We start from the raw sequence: 7,931 nt of genomic DNA, 5'->3' as shown, positions 1-7,931 counted from the left end.
CATTTTGGAATAAGGCTGTAACATAACAAAATGTTGAAAAAGTGAAGCGCTGTGAATACACTACCGGTCAAAAGTTTTGAAACACTTACTCATTCTTTATTAGAGTAATTAGAATAATAATAAAGTCATCAAAACTATGGAATAACATAAATGGAACTATGAGAATTATGTTGTGACTAAACAAAATCCAAAATAAATCAAAACTGTGTTATATTTTAGCATCTACAAAGTAGTCACCCTTTGCCAAGAATTTGCAGACATGTACTCTTGACATTTTCTCAACCAGCTTTTTGAGGTATCACCCTGAGATGCTTTTTAAACAGTATTGCAGGAGTTCCCATCTATATGCTGGGCACTTATTGGCTGCTTTTCTTTATTATTTGGTCCAAGTCATCAATTTAAAAAACTTTTTTTTTTAATAACATTTTTGTTTTATAATGAAATAAATTAATATGGTGGCACAATTATATTTTTGTCTACAAAACTAATTTCAAACATTTAAGCATACGCCTTCAGATCAAAAGATTTTTAAGATCATGAGAAACATTTCAGTCAAGTGTTTCAAAACTTTTGACCGGTAGTGATATATATATTATATATATATATATATTATTTTTAACACATTACCGTCATTAAGGAAACGTCTATGGTATGGAAACCGTCTGTTTTTAATACTATGGTATACCATCATACCATTACATCCCTATTCGCCACACATCCAGTGCTGACCCCGGAACAGCTTTGAATATTTGTGGCACACTGTACTTCACTGGAGGGCCTCGGAGGACCCTGACATTTAAATAAAAGATTCTGTACTCTGGGAGAAATGTTGTGCCTTACACGAGTGGCCAAAATCTGATAACCTGGAAAAGTTTTTAAACCAGGATGAAAAAGGTTGGCTTCACTTCACTAACCTCTCCCTTTTCTTCCCATACAAACTGCAAGTACACACTACTCCAATCAAAGATGTATGCATTGCCTTACCCTGCAATGTACATGTTGTTTACCAGGTGTGCTTTTGCAACCCTCCGAATGCATTCATTCGCCCTTCTCCCAGCACGCCTATCAGCGCTGAACCTGTTTCTAATTGTTAAGCCCTGTTAGGAAAGCTTATATTGCCATAGCATACATGAATTGAACATAAGCAGAAATAATGTCAGCTAAAGCTCCCTCTTGACTTGGAGCACCTCAGCCAGTTTGAAATTTGAGACCATTTTCATGTTGGCTCATTGTTAGAATAGAGTGTTTTATTCATATTTCATTCCTCTTGCTGCTTGCTTCTTGCCAACTTCACTAGTATTCAACCTGCATACAGATTTTGAGTATGTGAAGAGAATTGCTGTTGAAGTATGCTGAATACTTTTTTTCTGTAGTGGTGGTACTGATATTGTCATCCACATATCTGCTATGCCAACTTGCAGATGTGCAAAATGTAGATAATTTTCTCATATTACACTGGTAGTCAAGAAATCTGAAGGAAATTATAATCAGTCAAGACATTATAATATACCAAAATTGTTATAATTATGAAATTAGGAAATGTGCAGAATCTATGATTGTTGGAGTATCAAATACAACTCAGTTAAAATAAAAACAACAACAAAAAAACATCATGGTTACAGTAAGCACTCACAGTGGAAGTACAGGGAGCCTGGCAATAAACATTAAAGTACACACACATTTTAAATGTATAGCCACAAAACTTAAACATTAAATATGGTGGCATGACACTAGCATGATAAAAGTACTTGTCTTGGTAAAGTTAATAATAACTAATAACTTTATTTATACTGCACTTTTTTAGCAATTTAGCACAAAGTGCTTCACAAAATTTGTAATCAAAAAACACATTGTAGAACAAGCACAAAGTGCTTCAAATAGCATAAAATCAAAACACACTTGGTGAAACACAAGGTAAAAACTAAAATTCACAAAGTAGTAAAAGCAAGTCTATAAAAATTAGTTTTCAAACGAGATTTAAAAACAGACACAGATTCAACAGATCTAATATCCCAGGGCAGGCTGTTCCATATTCGTGTGGCCTTCACTACAAAACTATATCACCTTTAGTTTTGTATCTGGATCTTGCAACAGCCAACAGTTCAAGACAAGAAGATCTAAGAGGTCTAACTGTTTTATAAGGTCTTAAAAGTTCTGCTAAATAATCTGGCACCAAACCATGTAATGCTTTATTTGTTATTAATAAAATCTTAAAGTCAACCCTAAAATGAACTGGTAATTAATGCAAAGAAGCTAAAACTGGAGTAATATGATTTAAATGACCTAGTTTGTGTCAAAAGTCTAACTGCAGCATTTTGCACTGATTGTAGCCATGCTAAGGTGCATTGATTTGAAGTTGAAAACAGGGCATTACAATAATCTAGGCGAGACGAAATAAAAGCATGAATAAGCTTCTCCATATCCCTAAAACTCAAAACCTGTCTCACCTTGGAAATGCTCCTTAACTGATAAAAAAACAAGACTGAACTAACTTCCTGACGTGATATTCAAAATGTTAATTTGTGTCAAAGTAGACGCCCAGATTTCTCACCACCTGCTGAATATTTGGGACCACCTGATTAAGTGCCAACAAAATCTGACTTTTTTAAAACCATGACCGGTATAACATCCTCTGTTTTATCAGTATTTAACTGCAGAAAATTACATGCCATCCAATTTTATATATCTGCTATACCTGACTGAAGAACATTTAATTAGTCAGATCAATGGGACTCAGTGACAAAATACAATTGTAGGTCATCTGCATAGCAATGAATATTTATGTATGATAGAACCAAGAGGTTACATATATAGAGAAAACAAAATTGGCCCTAACAGGGATCCTTGCGAACACCACAATTTATTGTTGAAAAAGAGGACATATCATCTCCAATAGACACTAAATGTCCTATTCAACAAATAGGAAATAAACCAATCTAAAGCCACCCCAGGTATTCCCACCCATCTCTTCAATGTATCAATTAAAACTGAATGATCAACTGTATCAAACGCTGCATTTAAATCAAGCAACACTAAAATGGAGTACTCTAGTGACCATCAATAAGTCATTGTCACCTTAGACAGTTTCTGTATTGTGGTTTTCTCTAAAACCTGACTGAAATTTCTCAGAAATGTTGTTATCCTTCACTACCTCCAACAGATGCTTTGCTACTGCTTTCTCTATTATTTTTTTAGATGAAAGGTAATTTAGAGATTGGTCTATAGTTATTAGCAACCAAAGGCACTTAGCTTTTGCAGTCAGACACACCCTGACAAGCAAGCTATTTACTATAGACAACAAAGTAGTAAGTCCAAATAACTTCCTTGAAAAATCTTAAAGGAACAACATCTGTATGGCAACTTGATGGTTTCAACTGATGTACAATTCTTTAAAGATCCTGCTCTGAAATAGGAGAGATAGAATCCAACAAAATCTCCCTACATCTCGATTGTTCCACACATGGTAATGGAGGAATAATTGATGCCCTTATGTTAGAGACCTTTTTAACAAAAAAATGTGAATGTGTTACAATCTATCTGACAAAATGCAGCATTAGACACAGATACTGTATATCCAGTCTTTCATGACCACAATGTCATGACGACAAAACACTGGTGAAGTTGCATGGATTTCAAATGACATATACAAGGTATTAAAGCCCCTTAGGGGATTGGGAGATTATTTATGTTCCCTTGCAATAGTTTTGCATTCCCTCGCAATGATTTTTATGTTCCCTCACAATACATTGTGTTCTCTCGCAATAGTTTTAGATTTCCTCACAATTATTTTTGGGTTATTTTGGGTGGCTTTACTACAATAACGTTTTGGTTACTGTTGTAACCTCCGTTCCCTGATGGAGGGAACGAGACGTTGTGTCGATGTAGTGACACTAGGGGTCGGACTTGGGAGCCCCAATCACCTCTGATATTTAAGAAAAGGCCAATGAAAATTGCTGAGTGGAATTTGCATGCCACTCTCCCGGACATACGGGTATAAAAGGAGATAGCTTGCATCCACTCATTCAGGTTTGTGCTGAGGAGCCGAGACAGAGTCCCGGCCATTTCAGTGGGTAGTTCAGTGTTGTGGCAGGAGGGACACAATGTCTCATTCCCTCCATCAGGGAACGGAGGTTACAATAGTAACCAACAGTTCCCTATCTGTCGTTGAAGAAAGGACACCGCTGAGACCACATTCTGCCCGAAGGGAGGTTAACGTGGAGAGCACATCACATGGACTTACCAACCGGGAAGTACCACACATGGAAAGGAGTCACTGTGCTAGGTCTTACCTGGAAGGGAGGAGCTCTACAAGTGCAGCGACTGGTGGCAGAGCAGAGCTCTGCCCAGGGGAAGACACAGGTTTGCCATCAGGGAAACCGTACCGTAGAAAATACCTCATATGGGATTACCGACAGGGAACCACCACATATGGAGCACCTGTCCCAAGTACAGGGGCTGACCTGACAGGGCATACTTCACGAGTACTGGGCCTGGAATCGAATTCCTCCGCCGAATTCACCTGCCGCAGTGTGCTGGGGGAGGAAAGACATCCAGGGTTCGCCGGTCCCGGGAACTCACGTGGACAAAAAAGTGCACGTTATCCCCTCAGGGAGGGGAAAGATGTTGAGTGCAAGCAGTACACCCAGCCAACTGCCCGCATATTTACCTGTTTGTACCCGCTAACACACGGGATGAAAATGGCTCAACCAGAGATTATAAAATAGAGAGGCGCCATTCGACAGGGCCCAGGAGGATGCCACACTCCTAGTGGAGTATGCTTGTACTCCAAAAGCGATGGCATCCACGATCCAATGGGAAATCCTCTGTTTGGAGACAGACTTCCCCTTCTGCTGTCCCCAAAACAGACAAAGAGCTGCTCAGAGCATCTAAAGCTCTCTGTGCGGTCCAAGTAAACATGCAAGGCATGTACCGGACACAGCAACGACAAGGCTGGGTCTGCCTCCTCCTGGGGCAGCGCTTGAAAGTTCACCACTTGATCTCTAAAAGGGGTAGTGGGAACTTTGGGCACATAGCCCGGCCGGGGTCTCAGGATTACGTGAGATTATGCCGGACCGAACTCTAGGCACGTATTGCCGACAGAGAACGCCTGTAGGTCCCCAACCCTCTTGATGGAAGTGAGCGCAGTCAGGAGGACTGTCTTCAATGAGGGCTTTTAGCTCGACTGACTCCAGTGGCTCAAACGGGGCTCTCTGTAGGCCTAGCAAAACTACAGAGAGGGAATGAGGCATGGCCTAGGAGGATTCAATCACCTGGTGCCTCTAAGGAACCTGATGATCAGGTTGTGCTTCCCCAAGGACTTACAGTGTACCGCATCGTGGTGTGCTGCTATGGCGGCCACATACACTTTTAAGGTGGAGGGGGACAGCCGCCCCTCCAACCTCTCTTGCGGGAAGGAAAGCACCGACCTGACTGTGCATCTCTGTGGGTCTTCACTTCGGGAAGAACACCAGTTTGCAAACAGACGCCACTTCAAGATATACAGCTGTCTCAAAGAGGGAGCTCTGGCCTGAGTGATAGTGTCTTCCACCGTCAGTGGTAGCCCACTTAGGTCTACCGCATCCTTTCTAGGGGCCAGACATGGAGCTTCCAGAGGTCTGGGCACGGGTGCCAAATGGTGCCCCGTCCTTGAGAAAGGAGGTCCTTCCTCAGGGGAATTCGCCAGGGAGGGGCTGTCATGAGGAGTGTGAACTCCGAGAACCAAGTCTGAGTGGGCCAGTACAGTGCCACCAACATGACTTGTTCTTCGTCCTCCCTGACTTTCCACAGAGTCTGTGCAAGCAGGCTCACTGAGGGAAACGCATATTTGCACATGCCCCAGGGCCAGCTGTGTGCCAACGCGTCCATGCCGAGCAGGGCCTCGGTCAGGGAGTACCATAGCGGGCAGTGGTAGGATTCCTGGGAAGCAAACAGGTCTACCTGCGCTTGTGTGGCCCGCAACGACTTCAGTTGCTGCTGACTCCAAAGGAGGAGATGGCGGGCGAGTTGTGACATGCGACGTGAGTGTAAACCGCCTTGGCGATTTATATATGCTACCACTGCCATGTTGTCCGTCCGGACTAATATATGCTTGCCCTGGATCAATGGCCGAAACCTCCACAGAGCCAGCAATACCACCAGCAACTCGAGGCAGTTGATATGCCAACGCAGTCAAAGTCCTTTCCAGGAGCCCGAGGCTGCGTGCCCATTGCAAACAGCGCCCCAGCCTGACTTGGATGCGTCTGTTGTGACAATGACACACCTGGACACTTGTTCTAGGGGAACCCCTGCCCATAGAAATGCAAGGTCTGTCCAAGGGCTGAACGTGCGGCAACAGATCGGCGTGATAGCCATGCGATGTGTACTGCAGCGCCATACCCATCTTGGGACTCGAGTCTGAAGCCAGTGTTGAAGCGGTCTCATATGCATCAACCCAAGCAGCGTAACCTCCGCTGAGGATGCCATATGCCTCAGGAGCCTCTGAAATTGTTTCAGTGGGACCCCTGAATGACTTCAGGCAATTCAGCACCGACTGAGCGCGCTCACTCGTGAGGTGTGCCATCATGGTGACTGAGTTCAACTCCATCCCGACAAAAGAGATGCTCTGCACCGGAAAGAGCTTGCTCTTTTCCCAGTTGACCTGAAGCCCCAAACGGCAGAGGTGTCTGAGCACCAGGTCCCTGTGCACACACAATAAATCTCGAGAGTGAGCTAGAATCAGCCAGTCATCGAGATAATTGATTTCCCTTAGCGGGCAAGGGCTGCCTCTGCGACTTTTGTAAAGATGTGAGGTGACAGGGACAGACCAAAGGGGAGGACCTTGTACTGATATGCCTGACCCTTGAAGGCAAACCGAAGGAACAGTCTTTGTCGAGGCAAAATCGAGACATGAAAGTACAAGTCCTTCAGGTCTACTGCCGCGAACCAATCTTGACGCCGGATGCATGACAGAATGTGCTTATGCATCAGCATTTTGAACGGGAGCTTGTGCAAGGCCCGAATCAAAGCTCGCAAGTCTAAGATTGACCGCAACCCACCGCCTTTTTTTCTGTACGATGAAGTAGGGGCTGTAAAACCCCTTCTTCATCTCAGCTGGAGTGACAGGCTCTATCGCATCCTTCTCTAGAAGGACTGCAATTTCCACATGCAGTGGAATCCTGGCCTGCTACCAAGGTAAAACGGACGCCACTGAACTTGGGCGGGCGCCAGGTGAACTGAATCGCATAGCCGCTTTCTTTCCTTCTCTCTGTGAAAGAAAGAAAGCCGCGATCGCAACTTTGCCATGGTCATGTTCTCGCAGTGAGAACATGAGCCATCCACGTACGCTGTCTCAGTGTGACTACGGCCGATACACGTTAGACAGCGATCGTGGCCGTCAGAGGAAGAGAGATAACGACCGCACACATGAACTGCACATAAGCAGAAAGGCATCTTTAAAAAGATGCTTTCCGTCAGTGTTTACTCTTTTAGAGAAAATAAACTCTTTTAGTGTGGCTGCTGAAGCGCCCAGGGGCATTCTCTGTGCGAGAAGGGAGAACACGCTGTAAATGCGCCATATATCCAACAGCCTGTTAAACAATCACTGAGGTGAATGGAATGCCAGTGGATTAGCTTTCAACACTGATCGGCTCCAGAGAACAAATCTGAATGAGTGGATGCAAGCCATCTCCTTTTATACCTGTATGTCTGGGGGAGTAGCATGCAAATTTCACTCGCCAATTTTCATTGGCCTTTTCTCAAATATCAGAGGTGATTTGTGGTATATTTTCCATGGTTTTTAAAATTATAGTTCCTACCAGAAAAACATGGTTACTACAGTCATGGTCAAAGCTTTGGCTGTTAACTCACAAAGCTTTGCCATAAACATGCCCTTGTGTACATAAAGTACAAAATTATTCCGCAATCCCAATGGCTCTCCATCCCATAAACCCACA

Source organism: Myxocyprinus asiaticus, chromosome 9 (assembly GCF_019703515.2).
Source record: "Myxocyprinus asiaticus isolate MX2 ecotype Aquarium Trade chromosome 9, UBuf_Myxa_2, whole genome shotgun sequence".
NCBI classification, from domain to species: domain Eukaryota; kingdom Metazoa; phylum Chordata; class Actinopteri; order Cypriniformes; family Catostomidae; genus Myxocyprinus; species Myxocyprinus asiaticus.
The sequence above is the reverse complement of the archived record's forward strand: the minus strand, read 5'-3'. Positions refer to the sequence as shown.